The sequence below is a fragment of the Tachyglossus aculeatus genome, chromosome 1, assembly GCF_015852505.1.
Source record: "Tachyglossus aculeatus isolate mTacAcu1 chromosome 1, mTacAcu1.pri, whole genome shotgun sequence".
NCBI classification, from domain to species: domain Eukaryota; kingdom Metazoa; phylum Chordata; class Mammalia; order Monotremata; family Tachyglossidae; genus Tachyglossus; species Tachyglossus aculeatus.
In genome coordinates, this window is record NC_052066.1 from 93,735,563 (window position 1) to 93,758,492 (window position 22,930).

The window sequence follows — 22,930 nt, forward strand, 5'->3', positions numbered from 1 at the left end:
CGTTTTATTGATTAAGTTCTGCTTTCTGCATTTCATTGTTGGGGAGGGTATGTGATGGTTTCTGTTCTTGAAACCTATCCCATTGTACCATCTCATATACTCTTACATCCTTAGCCTTCTCTCTAGCCACATAGGGTAGGTGAGAGTTCCATAGTGTTTGCTAGAAGCGAAAGCATTACAAATTCCTCTTGAAACTTCTGATATTGTTGGTCTTGAAGGGATGAAGTCCATACATTTGTCACCAATTGGGTGAAATATGACATAATAATATATATGATATTTATGATGTGTGAGTCTGTATTATATGTATATATATTTTTATAGTCATTCATTCAGTTGTACTTATTGAGCACTTACTGTGTGCAAAACACTGTATTAAGTGCTTGGGAGAGTACAGTATGACAAGTAGACACATTCCTGCCCACAGTCTAGATATATTCATATTCATTCAGCATACTTAATATACTTCGTATACTTTGGCATACTTAATTTTAGGGCATAAGTTCTCTCCACCACAGATCTTGTCTCTGAATTCCATGGCTCAGACACGATATCCAAATTCACCCTGACATGAGAAGGGAACAAAATGATTCTGAAACAACTGTGGGCATGGTCCCCTCGAGAGTGCTCTAATTCCAGATGAATTCTGGACAAGTCAGGTGCACTTCCACAAAATGGCAGCAGGATGATGCCATCACGTCACCCTGCATGCCAGCCTAACATGTGTCATGTCACATGTCTCGAGGTCTGGTTTCTCAGATGCCATTGCTGGCCTCCCTAATTGCTTAGCACAAATTTATGTCCATCCTGCCAGTCCATACCTTTTGTGATTTTGCAGATTTCAGCCAAGTCCCCTCTCAGGGTTCAAATTTCCAGACCAAATAGTCCTCATCCTGCCAGTTTCTCTTTGTACCTGAGCTTCTCCTTAGGTGCCTTCTCACTACACCTCCATCTCACCTATCTCTCCGCTGACCCCTCTCTCACACATGTCCTGACTCTGGCCTGGAATGCCCTCCCATCTCAAATCCAACATACAATTACTTTTCCCCCCTTCAAAGCCTTATTGAAGACATATCTCCTCCAAGAGGCCTTGCATGACTAAGCCTTTCCTCTTCTCCCACTCCCCTCTGCATCACTTTGACTGTTTCCTTTATACATCCCCCTTCCAGCCCCACAGCACTTAAGCATATATCTGTAATTTATTTAATGATAATAATAATAATGATAGCATTTATTAAGCACTTACTGTGTGCAAAGCACTGTTCTAAGTGCTAGGGAAGTTACAAGGTGACTAGGTTGTTCCACGGGGGGGCTCACAGTCTTCATCCCCATTTTACAGATGATGTAACTGAGGCCCAGAGAAGTGAAGTGACTTGCCCAAAGTCACACAGCTGACAAGTGATGGAGCTGGGATTTGAACCCATGACCCCTGACTCCAAAGCCCGGGCTTTATTTATAAATAAATATTTATTTATATTAATGTCTGTCTCCCCCGCCCCAGACTGTAAGCTTGTTGTGGGCAGGAAATGTTTCTGCTTATTGTTGTGTTGCACTCTCCCAAGCACTTAGTACAGTGCTCTACTCATGGTAAGTGCTAAATAAATACGATTGAATGAATGAATGAACGCTCAGCCTTCTCACCAGATGGCCATCTGTGGCAGGGTGCTGAGCCAATTGCTGCTTTTGCATCTTCTGGGAGCCCACACAGCAAAAAACACAGTGTCATAAATAGTGCTCATAAATGAATGATGATGAGAAGCAGCAAGGTCTAATGGAAAGAACATCGGCTTGGGAGTCAGAGGACCTGGCTTCTAATGATGCCTCTGTCAATTGCTTGGTGTGTAACTTTAAGTAACTTAACTTCTCTGTGCTTCAGTTCTCCTTCCTACTTAGACTGTGAGCCCCATATAGCATAAGGACTGTGTCCAACCTAATTCTTCTGTGCCTATGCCAGCACTTAGAACAGTGTTTGATTTATGGCAATTGCTTAACCCTGTCTCAGGAATGCACCTGAAGAATTTCCAGTACTCTACTAATCTCGGCTATGGGAGGGAGAGCTAAACAGAGGCATTTCCATTCCATTCCTAGCTTGGGCAGTGGTTAGCAAGAAGGCAATTTCCTACAAGTCAAAAGTCATCTGTGCTGGGCAGCAGTGGCATGGGAGAGAGTCGAGGGTGGAGACTCAAGTTTACTGCATGGAAGACTCAGTGGTAAACCACTTCCATATTTTTAACCAAGAAAACTCTATGGACAAACTACTAAAACAATTGCAGATGGAGGTGTGGCATTCTGGGAGAGATGTGCCTATGGAGTCGCTATGAGTCGGAGACAACTAGACAGAATGAGAAGACAAGTGCTTAAATACCATTAAAAAAAAGGATGATGATGTTTCTTCTTGGTCCTCCCTAATAAGGATGGTATTTGTTAAGCTTTTACTATGCATCAGGCACTGTACTAAACTCTGGGGTAGATACAAGCAAATCAGATTGGACACAGTCCCTGTCCCACATGAGGCTCACAGCCTTAATCCCCAGTTTACAGAAGAGCTAAGGTACAGAGAAATTAAGTGACTCATGCAAGGTCACCCAGCAGACAAGTGGCAGAGCCAGGAAAAGAACCTATGACCTTCTGACTTCCAGTTCTGTGGGCTATCCACTACCCCGTGGTGCTGGTTCTTCTCAGCTCCCAGAAACACTTGAGGGAACACCCTAGTGCTCCAGAAGCCAGCTGCAACATCAGCAAACTGCCCTTTGAAAGCAGACCTCAATTTGGGGATGTCAAAAATGTCATGAAGGAGAAGTGAGCCTCTCCTGGAGATCAGTGTTTGCTTCTCCTCAATTTTAGTTGCAGTACATTTGCCATCCAATATGGACTGATATCCCTATAAGTACCAGGGTCTGATTCAAGAAGATAATCAGCATTTTCAAGATATTCCTATATTAGTCTCCAAAGGGTGAGCTCTTCTTAAGACTGTAAGCTTCTTGAGCTCAGGCATGGTGCTTTCTTACCCTATTGTTCTCCCCCAAGCTCTTAATACAGTGCAAGTGCTCAATAAATACCACTGATTGATTGATTAATGTTGATACCTAATAGAATCCTCCAAAATACTCAGAATATTTTATTGGGTTGGGTGTGGCACCAATCCTGGACTTTGAAACTGTTTCAGCAAAGACTGCAGTTTGAAAATATGATGAATATATAAAATAATATTCCTTGCCATAAATACCCAAGCCAGTCATTCAGATTGACAGGCAACTTGTCATTTCAAAGAGCACTGCTAAGCAGTCAGAAATGAGAAACCTGAGAGATCTATTATGTTTCACAGCCAACTATAATTGCTTTGATTTCTCTGGTGGAGCAGTAGAGCAGGTTTTCTTCAGGTCCTGACTGCTGAGAAAGAACTGTGAAACCACATATGCTGCTTTTTTGTGTGTTCCCATGAATACTCAGGATACCAAGTCTGGTTTATTTTCAGTTAGAATTGTTATGTGCCTGTTCTGCAACAGAGTTATCCAGGGACAAGAATTTCTGAATTCTTTTGGCAGTGTGCTTTGACCATTTTAATTACTATCTGGATTTTTGTTTTCCTCTCTGTAGAATGAGGAACAGTGATTCTGACTATCCCAATTTTGGGGTTTTCTAAAGATAAATTCATTAATAATTGCAAAATGGTCAAAATTTCTTCATTATTGAGAAAAGTTTTAAAAAATATGTTAGAAATGTTTTCCTAGTTTGTTTTCGTCAAGGATAACCACCATCATTATTGAAAATTCTTTATCTTTGTTTTGTAGGAGCTGAGGGACCAGTTTTGTCTCTTTCCAATCAGGTATAAATCTTAAGCATTTTTGAATCTCACTTTAGAATTCATATAGTAATAATTGATTATAATAATTATGGTACTTGTTAAGGGCTTACTCATAATCAGGTTGGACACAGTCCCTGTCCCACATGGGACCACTCATCCCAGTGTCTTTCGCATCATCCCTCCTTCCCCTTCCCTTTATTTCTCCTCCTTTGAAGCCTATATCATCCACCTCTACCACCCTACTCCAGATTCTTGTACTGTCATCTACTCCCCCGCCCCCACCTCCAACTTCTTTATCCATTTTGACACTTTTCTCACCTTCCTTCTCTCTTTTGCCATGCCCACTCTGATCCTCAGAGATTTCAACATCCACATAGATGTACACGGTGACTCCTCTGCCACCAGCCTTCTATCACTCCTCAACTCCGCCAATCTCCTGCTCCACCCCACCTTGCCCACTCACCAATTTGGACACACACCCAATCTCACCATCTCTAACTGCTGCACAATCTCCACCCTTTCCAACTCTGAAGTTCCTCTCTCTGACCACAACCTTCTCACTTGCCTCCTCTCTCATGCTCCTCCTCCCCATAAATTTCATTCATTCATTCAATCGCATTTATTGAGCACTTACTGTGTGCAGAGCACTGTATTAAGTGCTTCAGAAGTACAAGTTGGCAACGTATAGAGACGGTCCCTACCCAACAACAGGCTCACAGTCTAGAAGGGGGAGACAGACAACAAAGCAAAACATGTGGACAGGTGTCAAGTAGTCAGAACAAATAGAATTAAAGCTAAATGCACATCATTAACAAAAATAAATAGAATAGCAAATATGTACAAGTAAAATAGAGTAATAAATCTGTACAAACATATACAGGTGCTGTGGGGTGGGGAAGGAGGTAGTGTAGGGGTGATGGGGAGGAGGAGAGGAAAAAGGGGGCTCAGCCTGGGAAGGCCTCTAGGAGGAGGTGAGCTCTCAGTAGGGCTTTGAAGAGAGGAAGAGAGTTAGCTTGGCGGATGTTTAGAGGGAGGGCATCTGCACTACTCTCCCACAGAGACCTTCACTCTCTTGAATCCTTCCACTTCTCTCAGCACATCATGCCCCACCTAGCCTCCCTACCCATTCTACCAACTATTTATGACCAAGTAGATGCTCTCAACTCCACCTTCTCTACTCAACTTACTCACTCCCCTAACCCTTCATTGCTCTCAAACAACTAGTCCACAGCCCTGGATCACCTCCACTGTCAGCCTCCTTTGCTCTTATGCTCGAACCTCTGAACGCTACTGGAGGAAATCTAAACACCAGGCCAACCATGTCCACTTTAAGTTTGTCCTTTCTTGCCTAAACTCTGACCTCTCCTCTGCCTGGAAAAACTCTTCCTTTACGGACACCCTTGCCCATCACCCTTATCAATTGTTTTGGACATGTACTCCCTCCTCAGGCCCCCTGTCCCTCCCTCTCCCCCATCCCTCAGCTCCAACAATCTGGCCACCTATTTCATTAGGAAAATTAACACCATCAGGTCTGAGCTCCCTAAAAATCACCCCTCCCCCACCCCACCTCCTCTTGACCTCTTCTACTACTTTTCCATCCTTCCCAGCAGTATCTTCAGAGGAGATCTCCTCCCTACTCTCAAGTGCCACCATCTCCACATGTGCATCAGACCCCATTCCCTCACACCTTAAAAAAAACTCGCCCCTTCCCTCCTCCCAGCTTTAACTTCCATCTTCAACCACTCACTCTCCAATGGCTTCTTCCTCTCTGCCTTCAAACATTCCCATATCTCCCCCATCCTAAAAAAAACCCTCCTTTGACCCCACAGCCCCATCCAGTTAATGCCCCATCTCCCTCCTACCCTTCCTTTCCAAGCTCCTGGAGTGAATCGTCTACACTAGCTGCCTAAAATTCCTCTCCTCCAATTCTCTCCAGGACCCCCTTCAATCTGGCTTCTGTCCCCTCCACTCCACTGAAACCACCCTTTCAAAGGTCACCAATTGACCTCCTTCCTGCTAAATCCAATGGCTCCTACTCTATCCTAAGCCTCCTCGACCTCTCAGCTGCCTTCGACACTGCAGACCACCTCCTTCTCCTCAGCACACCACCCAACCTTGGCTTCACAGACTCCATCCTCTCCTGGTTCTCCTCATCTCTCTGGCCGTTCAGTCTCAGTTTCCTTCACATGATCTTCATCCCCCTCCCATCCTCTTAGGGGTTCCTCAAGGGTCAGTTCTTGGTCCCCTTCTATTCTCCATATATACTCACTCCCTTAGTGAACTCATTTGCTCCCAAGACTTCAGCTATCATCTCTATGTGGATGACATCCAAATCTACATCTCCTCTCCTGTTCTCTCTCCCTCCATCCAGGATTGCATCTCCTCCCCGCTTCAGGACATCTCCACCTGGATGTCCTCCTGCTACCTAAAACTCAACATCTCCAAGACAGAGCTTCTTATCTTCCCTCCCAAGACCTGTCCTCTCCCTGACTTTCCAGTCACTGTGGATGGCACAACCATCCTTCCCATCTCAGTAGCTCACAACATTGGTGTCATCCTTGACTCCACTCTTTAATTCACCCCACATATCCAATCCATCACCAGTACCTGCTAGTCTCACCTTCACAACATCACCAAGATCCACCTTTTCTCTCCATCCAAACCACTACATTAGTACAATCACTCATCCTATCCTGACTGGATTACTGCATCAGCCTCCTTGCTGACCTCCCAACCTCCTGTTTCTCCCTACTTTAATATATACTTCACTCTGCTGCCCAGATTGTCTTTCTACAGAAACATTTTAAACATGCCACCCCCTCCCCAAAGTCTCCAGTGGTTGCCTACCAACCTCCATATCAAGGAAAAACTCCTCACTATTGGCTTCAAAGCTCTCCATCATCTTGCCCCTTCTTACCTCACCTCCCTTCTCCCCTTCTATATTCCAGCCTGCACACACCCTTCCTCTGGTGTTAACTTTATCTCTATGCCATGCTCTCACCTGTCCCACCATTGACCCATGGCCCATGTCCTACCTCTGGCCTGGAATGCCTTCCCTCCTCAAATCCACCAATCACACTTCCCCCCTCCAAAGCCCTACTGAAGGCTCACCTCCTCCAAGAGACCTTCCCAGAATAAGCCTCCATTTTCCTCAGCTCCCCCTCCCCTCATTCATTCATATTTATTGAGCACTTACTGTGTGCAGAGTACTGTACTAAGCACTTGGGAAGTACAATTTGGCAACATATAGAGATGGTCCCTACCCAACAATGGGCTCACAGTCTAGAAGGGGGAGATAGACAACAAAACATGTGTCAAGTCATCAGAATAAGCAGAAGTAAAGCTAGATGCACATTATTAACAAACTACGTAGAACAGTAAATATGTACAAGTAAAATAGAGTAATAAGTCTGTACAAACATATATACAGGTGCTGTGGGGAGGGTGAGGAGGTAGGGCTGGGGAGATGAGAAGGAGGAGAGTAAAAAGGGGACTCAGTCCTGTTCCCATATCACTCCCTTTGCTCTACCCCCCACCCCAGAGCACTTGCGTATATGTACATATCTATAATTCTATTTATATTAATGACTTTACTTGTTTTGATGTGTATATATATCTATAATTATATGTATTTAAAATTAATGCCTGCTCATGTTTTCATGTCTGTATCCCCACTTCCAGACTGTAAGCTCAGTGTGGGCAAGGATTGTCTTTGTTGCTGAATTGTACTTTCCAAGCACTTAGTACAGTGCTCTGCACATAGTAAGTGCTCAATAAATATTACTGAGTGGAAGAATTATCCCAGTTATACAGATGAGGTAACTGAAGCCCAAGGAAGTTAAGTGACTTGCCCAAGGTGACATAGACATATGGCAGAGCCAGAATTAGAACTCAGGCCTGTGACTCCCAGGCCTGTGCTCTTATCCACTAAGCCACATCACTTATAATCATACTCTTTCCACTAATGAAGAAGCAAATCCTCTAAGTTGAGAAGCAGCGTGGCTCAGTGGAAATGGCATGGGCTTGGGAGACAGAGGTCATGGGTTCTAATCCCTGCTCTGCCACTTGTCGGCTATGTGACTTTGGGCAAATCACTTAACTTCTCTGGGCCTCAGTTATCTCATCTGAGAAATGGGGATTAAAACTGTGAGCCTCACATGGGACAACCTGGTCACCTTGTGTATCCCCCCAGCACTTAAAACAGTCCCCCAGCACTTAAAACAGTGCTTTGCACAGTAAACGCTTAACAAATGCCATCTTTTTTTTTAATGGGAAGGAATAGAGATTTTATTACCATTCTCTGGTGAGCAGAGAAGATTAAAGAGCAATAGATTTTTAATGGACTGATCTGGTGGCTAGATCAACAGATTGAGACTAGAGTATCCAAAATTAAAAATCCAGTTCAGCCACTGACTCACTACTTGACCTTGACCTCATCTGAACTCCTTGAATATCAGCCAAAATGGCTCCAAAATGGGACCAAGCCAGAACCACCATGAGATAAGGTAACCACTTTTCTTTCTAAACTGGAGCAACTGGGGAGAATTGCAAACCCAAAGGCATGTGGAAGCATGGGAAGCAGCATGGCTCAGTGGAAAGATCCTGGGTTTGGGAGCCAGAGGTCATGGGTTCTAATTCCAGCTCTGCCACTTGTCAGCTGTGTGACTTTGGTCAAGTCTCTTCACTTCTGTGCCTCAGTTACTTCATCTGTAAAATGGGGATTAAGACTGTGAGCCCCACATTGGACAACCTGATCACCTTGTATCCCACCAGTGCTTAAAACAGTGCTTTGCACACAGTAAGCACTTAACAAATGCCATCATCATCATCATGTCCTCTTGGATTGCCTCATACTATTCAGTGGCTCCCATGAGCTGTGAGAAGAATAGAGTCTTAAAATAAACTCTGAAAAGTATCAGAGCCCAGACATGAAGACTTGATATGAAATGTGGCATGCCAAATATAAGCCACCTAGGTACAGTGCCAAAGATTTCTACTTCTTTGTATCTTTTAATAGAATTTTAATTGGCATGTTTAATATAGAAAGACTATTCAAACAATGGCTCTTGCCATTTCTATTTTCTGTACTCCATGAGTTAGGCTAGAGAGAGTGTAATCACTAAAATGCAAACAATTTGAAAATGAAGTTCAGCTGTATTGCTTCATTTACTGATTTACCGTTCATGTAAATAACCATTCGATTGTCTCTTGCTCTTCCATGAAGATTAATTTAATGTGAGAGACTCCAGAAAGTTTTATAGACTGCACAGTGAGACATAATCCTTTCCTTTGCTGCAATTCTGTTATGCCTGCAATACATTAATTCATTTTTTTGTTTGTTTGTTTTGACAGATTCCTGCATGCTAATGTAAGAAGATATTTTGGTTCATTGAAATAGTTCTGTATATATGTATATCTGTTTCTTTCTGTAAATGTGTGTGTGTGTATATATATATATTTCAGTTACCTAAACAAAGCTGCTCCCTACAGGTGAATACAGAAATTGCCTAAGTTAACTTATCGATGCTTTTTAGAGTGAAAGATGATTCCAGTCTGAAATTTTATTTTAGATTGTATGATTGTAGCTGGTAATCACTTCCATGTATTGTGCAGTGTCCCTCTGCAGCACAGTTGTGTTTGCTTCCCAAACATCATGAGAGGTGGGCACTACCTTTGTTTCTCCTTTTTCTTGCCATTTTCCCAAAGCCTCTGTTCTAACAGAGCCAGCTCATCTCTTATTGCTGTAAACTATGCTGATCTGTCTTCTGCTTCCATCTTTAAAATGCCAAGCTGTAGTTTTACTTGACTGTGGTTTAAAAAAGAGTGCTTCTTCTGTCTTTCCTGTTTCAAGGTCCCTCATTTCAGCTCATCTTGGAATAGCTGTTAGGGTATCATTCTGTCTTCCTTTCTTCACACATGACTTTACCTTGTTTATTCAGATGCAACTCTGACCCTGAATATTGCCATTTTCATTAAGTGTTTAGCTTGCTGTTTTCCAACTTCAGTTATCACCCTCATTTTGGTTACTCACTGTTCCCTAAACAATGACTATCTGTGTAACCTTGGGTATTGTCTGAGTGGTACTAGATCAGATAATTGCAAATTGCTCACAGTAGTGGGCACCACACCTTTCCTTTTGGCAAATACAAAATGGCTTTTCTATGTAGCCAACATTGTAACCATGAGTGGTAAAGTTTGTTTTTAGAGTCTGCTTTACCAGAACACATAATTGGACATGTTTCAGTGTGACTCACTAACTTTTTTTCCTGTTCAAGGGTAGGGCAAGTCCTTTATGTCTCTGCCCGACACAGAACATAAAAATATGATAATGAAAGTAAGTTTTTCAATTATGTTGCCAGCTATTTCCATTCCCAGGAAGACTGAGGTAATAGTCACATATCATGAGAAAATCTTGAAAGATTTGTTGTCAGGAATAGAAGTAGCCTGCTTCTTAGTAATAATAGCAGTGGAAGAGGCAATTATTCAATGCCCACTTGGCCTGGCATAGTGTACTGGGCATTTGGGAAGAAGTATAAAATAATAAAATGATGTGTTTACTGCACACAAGGTGGTGACAATTTAACGGGGGATGCAAATGTAAAAATATATACAACTAGAGAGGTCAAGAATAAATACATAAATGAATAAATGTATGAGCCATTGTGAGCACGGAAAATGTTTACCAACTTTGTCATATTCTCCCAAGCACTTAATGCTCTGCTTTGCACACAGTCAGCACTCAATACTATTCATTGATTGATTGATGAGTGGTAGGAAGGGTATAGAGAAGTTAATAAGTTATAGTTGGCTTAAAAGATGGCATGGCTCAGGATGCTGGGAGTTAACCTGGGAAATCTGGTAGGAAGAGGTGGTTGTCCCATATGGAGCTCACAGTCTTAATCCCCATTTTACAGATGTGGTAACTGAGGCACAGAGAAGTGAAGTGATTGCCCAAAGTCACCCAGCTGACATTTGGCAGAGCTGGGATTAGAACCCACGACCTTTGACCCTCAAGCCCTTGCTCTTTCCACAAAGCCATGCTGCTTCTCACTTTTGGGATCTGATACGCTCTTTAGAAATGCATAGAAGTTTTGAGATTGGTGTTATTCCACATAGCCTTGCATCTCACGCAAACAGTGATGATAATAATAGTAATAATTATAGTAATAGTACTTTTTAAATGCTTGAATAAGCCAAGCACTGTACTAAGTGCTGGGGTAAATTCAAATTGATAAGGTTGTACCGAATCCCTCCCCTCTCAGGGTCACACCTGGAGTGTTTCCAGTACTCTACCAGTCTCAACTGCAGGAGGGAGAGTCAAGCAGAGGCATATCCTTTCCATTCCTAGCTTGGGCAGTGTCTAACAAGTGGAAGGCAATCTGCTATAAGTCAAAACTCACCTGTTCTGGGCAGCAGCAGCATGGGAGAGAATCAAGGGTGGAGATTCAAGTTTACTGCGTGGAAGGAGGCAGTGGTAAACCACTTACGGCCTCAGTAAGAAGGAAACCAAATATTGAATCCCTATTTTGCCCATGAGGAAATTAAGGCTCAGAGAAGTTAAGTGACTTTCCCAAGGTCACATAGAGGGTAAATGGTGGAGCTGGGATTAGAAACCAGGTCCTCTGATGGCCAGGCCTGTGCTTTTTCCACTAGGCCAAACTGTTTCAAGGTGGGGCTGATCTATAGCTTTCTTGACTGAAATGACTCTGATTCAGGAATTATTCTCATCCATCCAGTTTTGAGAGTTTTCTGTTGGAAACATCCAGAGTCTCAAAGGCTGCATGTTAGAGATTATGCCACAGATACTCAATCTTTGATTCCATTGGAAGAGGTAGTTTGGGTTTCTTGACACCATGGGTCTGTTTCCCCACTCCTCAAGAACCTCCAGTGGTTACTCGTCCACCTCTGAAAAACCCCATGTCATCAGCGTTAAAGAGCTTAATCGCCTTGCCCCCTCCTACCTTACCATGCTGCAACACATCCCACAAACCTCACGCCTCTAATGTCAACCTACTCACTTTACCTCCATCTCGTCTATCTCTCCGCTGACCTATTGCCCACACCCTACATCTGGACTGGAACATCTCCCTTCATGTACAATAGACAATCACTGTCCCCACCTTCAAAACCTTATTCATTCAGTCATAGTTATTGAGTACCTACTGTGTGCAGAGCACTGTACTAAGTGCTCCAACTCCTGAGACGTCTTCCCTAAGCCCTTATTTACTTTTTCCCCATTTCCTTCTGCATCACCCTTGCACTTGCACTCTATTTACTCCTCCCTCAGTCCCACAGCATTTAGGCATTTAGATACATATCCATGATTTGTTCATTCATATTAATGTCTGTCTGCCCCTCTAGACTGTAAGCTCAATGTGAGCAGGGAACTTGTCTAGTAACTATTACGTTGTACTCTCTTGCACATAGTACAGTGCTCTGCACACAGTAAGTACTCAATAAATAACTGATTGATAGTTTGATTGATCCTTATTAATTCTACCATCTGTAACCACACTAAGCATCTGGAAATTGGTGTCAGCATGTTACTCCCCTCCTCAAAAGTCTCCAGTGGCTGCCTGTCAACCTACGAATCAAGAAAAAAAAAAAAACTCCTCACTCTCGGCTTCAAGTCTCTCCATCACCTCGCCCCCTCCTACCTCCCCTCCCTTCTCTCCTTCTACATCCCAGCCTGCACTCTCCACTCCTCTGCCACTAACCTCCTCACTGTGCCTCGTTCTCACCTGTCCCACTGTTGACCCCCAGCCCACATCCTTCCCCTGGCCTGGAATGCCCTCCCTCCACACATCCAACAAGCTAGCTTTCTTCCTTGCTTCAAAGCCCTATTCAGAGCTCACCTCCAAGAGGCCTTCCCAGACTTAGCCCCCTTTTTCCTCTCCTCCTCCCCATCCCCCCTGCCCTACCTCCTTCCCTTCCCCACAGCACTTGTATATATTTGTACAGATTACTCTATTTTACTTGTACATATCTACTATTCTATTTTGTTAGTGATGTACATTAGAGTTGTAATTCTATTTGTTCTGATGATTTTGACACCTGTCTATGTTTTGTACTGTTGTTTGTCTCCCCCTTCTAGACTGTGAGCCCGTTGTTGAATAAGGACAGTCTCTATATGTTGCCAACTTGTACTTCCCAAGTGCTTAGTACAGTGCTCTGCACACAGTAAGTGCTCAATAAATGATTGAATGAATATGCATATATACACACATATATATATATATATACACACGAAGACATGCAGATGATTATAAAGTACTTCTTAGAATATGTGAAAGCACTATGGACTGACAGCCTGAAGAAAAATAAGGTTATGTATCAGCCCACACTGGGCAAACCATATGGGTAATAAAGATTAAACATCTGTGACATAGAGTTGGATGCTCTTACAAAATTCTGTTACCTGGATGAGCACATCATCCCATGATGCACTGATAAACAAGGAGATAATAATGATAATTATGGTATTTTTTGTGCTTACTGTATATCAAGCACTTTTCTAAGCGCAGCAGACCATACAAGGTAATCAGGTTGTCCCACGTGGGGCTCACAGTCTTAATCCCCATTTTACAGATGAGTTAACTGAGACACAAAGAAGTGAAGTGACTTGCCAGAGATCACACAGCAGACAAGTGGCAGAGCCAGAATTAGAACACACCTCCTATGACTCCCAAACCTGTGCTCTTGCCACTAGGCCATGCTGCTTCATGGATAGAAACTAAATGAAGAGGAGTAGTGTTTCCTTGAGGAAACTGGAAAAAGGGTATATGGCTCCAAAATGGCTCTGAGATCAATACTGAATCCAACTAAAGGGATAGGACAATTGTAGTACCAATCATTCTCATGGCTGTGAGACCTTGGATCTAGTCAGTCAATCATATTTATTGAGTGTTTATTGCATCCAGAACACTGTATTAAGTGTTTAAGAGAGTAAAGTATAACAATGAACAGACACATTCCCTGCCCACAATGAGTTTACAGTCTAGAAGGAAAGAAAGACAATGTCACAAGCACCCAGCACTTTCCTGGATTGGGAGAGCCTCAGTCACACATAGGAGAGTCAAACCACTTCACTGACCACCAGGGATATTATGGAAAGTTTTTTACTTAGTATTACCAACGGGCAAGGGAGTGACACATACACACAAACTCACTCACTCCACCAAGGGTCCAGTACCAGTCTGCTGATCAAGGGAGCCCCTTCTGCCGCTGCTTCTTTTCTCTGCTTCCAAGTGCTGCTGTCTTCTGCTGCTTTCTAATGCTGCTCTCCAGCTGCTCCCTGTTGATTCAAAATGACCACCTTTTATCTGCATTAGGCATCACAGCTGTGGCTCTACGTGGCAGCCATTGATTGATCCAGGCCCATTACTGAATAGAGCAGGGAAAGAAGGCCATGTCTCCCTCCATGCTCCAATCCCCCATGGACTGGCAACTACCTTTCCTCAATTAGATCACATCAGTGCCTTCCCAAGTTTCTTTTTTGTTCTTCATTGTTATTCTCAGGATCACAAGCAGTCCCTAGTAAAGCTGCTTGCTGCAGGCTCACCAAGATTAACATAAGTAAATAAATTACACATATATGCATAAGTGCTGTGGGGCTGGAAGGGGGGATGAATAAATGGAATAAGTAAGGGTGACACAGAAGAGAGTGGGAGAAGACAAAAGCAGGGCTTAGTCAGAGAAGGTCTCTTGGAGGAGATGTGCCTCCAATAAGGCTTTGAAAGGGGGAGAGAGTAATTGTCTGTCAGATATGAGCAGGGAGGGTGTTCCAGTTCAGAGGCAGGTCATGGCTGAGAGGTCAGAGGCCAGACAGATAAGATTGAGGTACAGTGAGAAGGTTAGCATTATTCATTCATTCAATCGTATTTATTGAGCGCTTACTGTGTACGGAGCACTGTACTAAGCACTTGGGAAGTACAAGTTGGCAACATATAGAGACGGTCTCTACCCAACAGCGGGCTCACAGTCTAGAAGGGGAAGTGTTAGGGCAGATGCCTAGATCACCTTGTAACCTCCCCAGTGTTTAGAACAGTGCTTTGCACATAGTAAGCGCTTAACAAATGCTCACTTAACTACTCTGGGCCTCAGTCACCTCATCTGTAAAATGGGGATTCAAGCTGTGAGCCCCCCCCGTGGGACAACCTGATCACTTTGTAACCTCCCCAGCGCTTAGAACAGTGCTTTAAACATAGTAAGCGCTTAATAAATGCCATTATTATTATTATTATTATTATTATTATTATTATTATTATTATCATTATTATTATTGAGAAGCAGCATGGCTCAGTGGAAAGAGCATGGGCTTTGAAGTCAGACATCAGGGGTTCAAATCTCGGCTCTGCCAATTGTCAGCTGTGTGACTTTGGACAAGTCACTTAACTTCTTTGTGCCTTAGTTACCTCATCTGTAAAATGGGGATTAAGACTGTGAGCCCCCCGTGGGGCAACCTGATCATCATCATCATCATCAATTGTATTTATTGAGTGCTTACTATGTGCAGAGCACTGTACTAAGTGCTTGAGAAGTACAAATTGGCAACATATAGAGGCAGTCCCTACCCAACAGTGGGCTCACAGTCTAAAAGGGGGAGACAGAGAACAAAACCAAACATACTAACCTGATCACCTTGTAACCTCCCTAGTGCTTAGAATAGTGCTTTGCACCTAGTAAGTGTTTAATAAATGTCATCATTATTTGTATAGCAGTTCCACTTATGCCATCTATGGGCACCAAGTGGCAAGATAAGATGCTAAACGATGAGGTCCCAGCCCAGAGCCAGTCACCGGCATCAGAGTCGGAGACATCATATTCCAATTGTGCTGGCTGGAACGTGTGAGGAGAATTCCTCTGTGAGCCCCTCTAGGGACAGCATTCCTAATTCCCACCTGTACATTTTTTCCCAGCACTTAGTACTGTGCCATGCACAGAGTAACTGCTTAATAAGTACCGTTACTATTACTATGGTGAGCTGAAATGGGAAAGCTGTAAGCAGAGTAGATGGAATAAATGCTGTAAAGAGGCAATGAGGTGAGTCTTGCATGATGCTCCCTAGGTGGGAGCCAGCTGCTGAAGGAAGATCAGCCTAGCACAGAGCGCTCAGAAATGAGGTGATGAACTTAGAGCAGATACTCTGGGAAAATCATGACTCCAAGAAAAAGAGATATGATATCTACTCACATAATCATTCAGCCAATTAATGGTATTACTGTTTGCAGACCTCTGTACTAAGTGTTTGGGAGAGTACAATACAACAGGTTGGTAGACATCTTCCCTGCCTGCAAGGAGCTTACAATCTGCAGGGGGATGCAGACATTAAAATAAATTACAGATATCTATAATAATAACAATGACATTTGTTAAATGCTTACTACATGCAAAGCACTGTTCTAAGCGCTGGGAGGATAAAAGGTGATCAGGTTGTCCCACGTGGGACTCACAGTCTTCATCCCCATTTTTACAAATGGGGTAACTGAAGCTCAGAGAAGTTAAGTGACTTGCCCAAGGTCACACAGCAGACATGTGGCAGAGCCAGGATTAGAACCCATGACCTCTGATTCCAAAGCCCGGGCTCTTTCCACAATGCCATGCTGCTGTGGAGCTGAGGGTGGGGTGAATATTCGTTCATTCAATTGTATTTATTGAGTGCTTATTGTGTGCAGAGCACTGTACTAAGCACTTGGGAAGTATATCAAGAGCTTAAAAGGGACAGATCTAAATCTAAATGTACAGGTTGATTGTTATAAAGCCACTGGTAAGGAGTTTCTGTTTGATGTAGAAGATGCAGAGGTGGATGGACAAACACTGGAAGTTTTTGAGGAGTGACCAGATGTAATGGGATGGGATCAAGTGCTTAGTATGGTGCCAAACACTTAGTACAGTGCTCAAGCACTTAATACAGTGCTCAAGCTCTTAATACAGAGCTCTGCACACAGTCAGTGCTCAATAAATACGATTGAATGAATGAATGAAATGAGCAGGGGTGTTTTTAGAGAAATGATTGGGGTAGCAGAGGGAAGTAAGGAATTGAGTGGGGAGAGACAAGAGGTAAGGAAATCAATGAGAAGGTTGATGTAGTATTCAAGGTGAAACATGATAGCTGTTTGGATCAGCATAGTAGCAGTTTGGATTGAAAGACAGGGAATTTTAGCAATGTTATCAAGGTAGAACTGGCAGGATTTGATGACATTGAATATATGCATGGAATAAGAGCGATGAATCGTGGATAATGCCAAGGTTACGGGCTCGTGAGACAGGGAAGAGAGCATTGTTGCCCAGTGATGGAAAAGACAGGGGGAGGACAGGATTTGGGTAGAAAAATGAGAAATTCTGTTTTGGACATGTTTAGTTTAAGGTGTTGAATACCCTTAAGGCAGGAGGAAATGTGAGACTGCAGAGGAGAGATGCCAGGGTGGGAGATGTGGATTTGGGAATCATCTGCATAGAGATGACAGCAAATGAATTCTCCAAGGGAGTAGATTTAGATGGAGAATAGAAGGGGACCCAGTACTGCTTAGAGAAGCAGCATGGCACAGTGGAAAGAGCATGGGCTTTGGAGTCAGCGGTCAGAGGTTCAAATCCCGGCTCCGCCAACTGTCAGCTGTGTGACTTTGGGCAAGTCACTTAACTTATCTGTGCCTCAGTTACCTCATCTGTAAAATGGGGATTGACTGTGAGCCCCCGTTGGACAACCTGATCACCCCAGCGCTTAGAACAGTGCTATGCACATAGTAAGCACTTAATAAATGCCATCATTATTATTATTATTAACTGAGCCTTGAGGGACTCCCACAGTTACAGAATGGCAGGCAGGAGAGGAACCTTGGAAAGAGATTGAAAAAGAACAGCCTGAGAGATGGAAGGAGAACCAAGAGAGGACAGTATCAGTAAAGTCAAGGTTAGACTCACTTGGTCCCCTTTCCCTTCGACGCTCTCGTACCACTAACCCACAGCCCTGGATCACTGCCACTGTCTGCCTCCTTCGCTCTTATGCTCGAGCGGCTGAACACTGCTGGCGTGAGTCTAAACACCATGCCAACCTCGTTCACTTCAAGTTTATCCTTTCCTGCCTTAACTCAGCCCTCTCCTCTGCCAGACAAAACTATTTCTCCTCCCTTATTGACACCCATGCCCATCATCCCCGTCAGGTCTTCCATACATTCAACTCCCTTCTCAGGCCCCCAGTTCCTCCCCCTCCTCCTTCCCTCACCCCCAACGATCTGGCCTCCTATTTCATTAATAAAATTAAATCCATCAGGTCTAACCTCCCCAAAGTCACTCCCCCCCTTCTTCAACCCCCCAGCTCTCAACACTCTCTGCTACTCTCCCATCCTTCCCAGCAGTATCCTCAGAGGAGCTCTCCTCCCTCCTCTCAAGTGCTACTCCGGCCACCTGTGCTTCTGACCCCATTCCCTCTCATCTCATGAAATCTCTCGCTCCGTCCCTTCACCCTGCCTTAACTTCCATCTTGAACCACTCACTCTCCACTGGTTCCTTCCCCTCTGCCTTCAAACATTCCCATGTCTCTCCCATCCTAAAAAAAACCCTCTCTTGACCCTACCTCACCTTCTAGTTATCGTCCCATCTCCCTCCTACCATTCCTTTCCAAACTCCTTGAACGAGTCATCTACACATGCTGCCCCGAATTCCTCAACACCAACTCTCTCCTCGACCCCATCCAGTCTGGCTTCCGTTCCCTGCATTCCATGGAAACTGCCCTCTCAAAGGTCACCAATGACCTCCTGCTTGCCAAATCCAATGGCCTATACTCTATCCTAATCCTCCTTGACCTCTCAGCTGCCTTCGACACTGTGGACCACCCCCTTCTCCTCAACACGCTATCCAACCTTGGCTTCACAGACTCCGTCCTCTCCTGGTTCTCCTCTTATCTCTCCGGTCATTCATTCTCAGTCTCTTTTGCAGGCTCGCCCTCCCCCTCCCATCCCCTTACTGTGGGGTTTCCTCAAGGTTCAGTTCTTGGTCCCCTTCTGTTCTCGATCTACACGCACTCCCTTGGTGACCTCATTCGCTCCCACGGCTTCAACTATCATCTCTACGCTGATGACACCCAAATCTACATCTCTGCCCCTGCTCTCTCCCCCTCCCTCCAGGCTCGCATCTCCTCCTGCCTTCAGGACATCCCCATCTGGATGTCTGCCCGCCACCTAAAACTCAACATGTCCAAGACTGAAGTCCTTGTCTTCCCTCCCAAACCCTACCCTCTCCCTGACTTTCCCATCACTGTTAATGGCACTACCATCCTTCCCATCTCACAGGCCCACAGCCTTGGTGTCATCCTCGACTCCACTCTCTCGTTCACCCCTCACATCCAAGCCATCATCAAAACCTGCCGGTCTCAGCTCTGCAACATTGCCAAGATCTGCCCTTTCCTCTCCATCCAAACCGCTACCCTGCTCGTTCAAGCTCTCATCCTATCCCGTCTGGACTACTGTATCAGCCTCCTTTCCGATCTCCCATCCTCGTGTCTCTCCCCACTTCAATCCATACTTCACGCCGCTGTCTGGATTGTCTTTGTCCAGAAATGCTCCCCTCCTCAAAAATCTCCAGTGGCTACCAATCAATCTGCGCATCAGGCAGAAACTCCTCACTCTCGGCTTCAAGGCTCTCCATCACCTCCTACCTCACCTCCCTTCTCTCCTTCTAAAGCCCAGCCCGCACCCTCCGCTTCTCTGCCGCTAATCTCCTCACCGTGCCTCGTTCTCGCCTGTCCCGCTGTCGACCCCCGGCCCACGTCATCCCCCTGGCCTGGAATGCCCTCTCTCCCAACATCTGCCAAGCTAGCTCTCTTCCTCCCTTCAAGGCCCTACTGAGAGCTCACCTCCTCCAGGAGGCCTTCCCAAACTGAGCCCCCTCCTTCCTCTCCCCCTCATCCTCCTCTCCATACCCCCGTCTTACCTCCTTCCCTTCCCTGCAGCACCTGTATATATGTATATATGTTTGTACATATTCATTACTCTATTTATTAATTTATTTTACTTGTACATATCTATTCTATTTATTTTATTTAATTAATATGTTTCATTTTGTTCTCTGTCTCCCCCTTCTAGACTGTGAGCCCACTGTTGGGTAGGGACCGTCTGTATATGTTGCCAACTTGTACTTCCCAAGTGCTTAGTACAGTGCTCTGCACAAAGTAAGCGCTCAATAAATACGATTGATTGATTGATTGATTGATTGATTAAATAATGTTTCCAGAAGCTAAGACTGGCACACAGTAAGATTGAGAAGCAGTGTTGCTTAGCAATGTTAAATAGAGCATGGGCCTGGGAGTCAGAAGGACCTGGGTTCTAATTCCGACTCTGCCACATGTCAGTTGTGTGACCTTGGGAAAGTCAACTAACTTCTCTGTGTCTCAATTACCTCATCTGTAAAATGGGAATGAGTGTGAGCACAATGTGGGACAGGGAATAAACAATTGTATTTCTTAAGTGCTTACTAATGTGCCAAGCACTGTTCTAATCTCTGGGCTAGATACAAGGTCATCAGGCTTTCCCACGTGGGGCTCACAGTCTTAATCCCCATTTTACAGATGACATAATGGCAGCACAGAGAAGTTATGTGGCTTGCCCAAGGTCACACAGCAGACAAGTGGTGGAGCTGGGATTAGAATCCACATCCTGTGACTCCCGAGACCGCTATGCCATGCTGCTTTATCCCACCTGATTAATGTGTGTCTACCTCAGTGTTAAGAACAGTGCTTGGCACATAGTAAGCACTTAACAAGTACCACAATCATTATTAGTGTTTCTATTGAAGGTAGCTGAGAGGTTTAAAACAATTAGGATGGAATAGAGGCCATTGGATTGGACAAAGATATCACTAGTAATCTTAAGAGAGGGCAGTTTTATGTGTAAAGAAGCAGGGAGAAGTCAGGTTGGAGGTCAAGGAGATAATTGTAGGAGAGAAATTGGAGGGAGCAGGTGTAGACAGCTCACTCAAGGAGTTTGGAAAGGAATGGTAGAAGAAGATTGAATAATAACTGGAGGGAACCATAGGGTCAAGGGAGGATTTTTTTTTAGGATTAGGGAGACATTGGTGTGTTTGAAAGCTTTGGGGAAGAGCTGGTTGGAAAGCAAATGGTTGAAAATGGCAGTTAGGGAGGGAAAAAGGGATGGGGTAATTGTTTTGATAAGGTGTAAAGTGTTGGGGCCAGAGGCGCAGATGGAGGGGGTAGATTTTGATAGGAGGTAGAAAATCTCCTTTTGAGGTGTTGGTTGGAAAGTTAGAAGAGTTGAAGAAGGGTAGGAGGATGGAGAGACAAGAGAAGACCAGAGGAGATTCTAGGGGTTTCAATATTTTCAGTAACCTATTTGGACAGGAGCAAGAGTGCCTTGCACACAGTAAGCACTCAATAAATATGATTGAATGAAGAGGTGTGGGGAGGGGCAAAGGGTTTGAGAAGGGAGGTAAATATCCGAAGCAACTGTTGCCACATGACGAAAAGGGCAGAGTTAAAGTAGGGGAGGATGAAATCGCATATTTTTTGCAACTTAAAAATAGGAGAAGCAGCATCTAATAATGGGAAGAGAATGGGTTTGGAGCTCAAGGACATGATTTCTAAACCAGACTCAGCCACTTGCCTGATGCGTGACCTTGGGCAAATCTCTGTGCCTCAATTTCCTCATCTGTAAAATAGAGATTAAATACCTGTTCTCCCTTCCTGCTACGAGCACCATGTGGGACAGGAACTGTAGCTACCGTGCTTGGCACACATAAAGCATTTAGCAAATACCACAACTATTGGTAACTATTAATACCCTTGGGGATTTAAGTTTATCAATAAGGCAAGTTGGAGAAAAAAGTGGAAAGGAAAAAAAAGAGAAGGAAAGAAAGCCCTTACTTCTATGGCACTCTCCTATGTGTTTCATACAATAGTCATTAATGAATTAAATAACCCTCCCCTCACCTACCCTCCAAACCTTTCCTTCTTCCTATCCTTCCCTTCAAATCTTGCACCTGTGTCCTAGATGTCCTGACCCTACCTTTCTTCCTACACTAGTGAGTGGTATTACCACTGCTCAAATATAATTATCTTTCCTCCCCCATAAAAAAATGGCTGAGGGGGTGGGATTATGCAGGGAAGCAGTAATATGAGTAAATATTGTAAAAGAACAGCATCAAGTGCTGTGAGTAGCAAAAACAGACATACCTAACCATTGTCTTTAAAGCCCTCAATCACACTTACCTTACTTTACTGATCTCCTACTACAACCCAACCCACAAACTTAGCTCTTTTGATGCCAACCTACTCAATGTACTTAAATCTCATTCATCTCCCCTCCAGTTCCCTGCCCATGACCTCCCCCTGGCATGAAACACCCTCCCCTTCCATATCTGACAGACCACCACTCTCCCCATCTTCAAAGTTTTATTAAAATCACATCACCTCCAGGAGACCTTCCCCTACTAAACCTTCTTTTCCTGGACCCCCTCTCCCTTCTGCCTACACACTGATCCAGCTGTACACTTAAAATTGTAACCTTTAAGTACTTGATATCCACCTCACCCTCAGCCCCAGAACACTTAAGTACATATCTTCAATTTATTTTAATTCTGCCAACTGCTTTCTGTGGGACTGTGGGACTTTGGGTAAGTCGCTTAACTTAAAAATAACTTAAATTATTTATGCCTCAGTTTCCTTAACTGTAAAATGGAGACACATGTTCTCCCTCCTATTTAGACTGTGAGCCCCATGTGGGACAGGGACTGTGTTTGACCTAATCAACTTGTACCTATCACAGCACTTATAACAGTGTTTGACATACAGCAAGTGCTTAATAAATACTATAAAAAAAGTTTCCCCCTCTCAACTGTAAGCTCCTTGTGGTCATGTATTGAGTCTATCTTCTCTTTTGTATTGTACTGATCCATGGATTTAGTACTGTGCTCTGTATACAGTAAACACTCAATAAATACTGTTGATTGGCTGATTGATAGCTTCAACCTTTAGTTACCATCTCTAGCAGATGATTCTGAAATTTATATCACCAGCCCTGATCTTTCTTCTTCTCAGCAGTCTCGTATTTCTTCCTGCCTTCAGGACATCCCTACCTGAATGTCTCACCAGCAACTCGAACTGAACAAGCCTAAAAC

General features: G+C 44.0%; 1 pseudogene; it reads right to left on the reverse strand.

Annotated features, from left to right (window-relative positions):
- Positions 1 to 444: 444 nt before the first annotated feature.
- LOC119927031 overlaps positions 445 to 22,930 on the reverse strand; it is a 62,336-nt pseudogene continuing 39,850 nt past the window's right edge.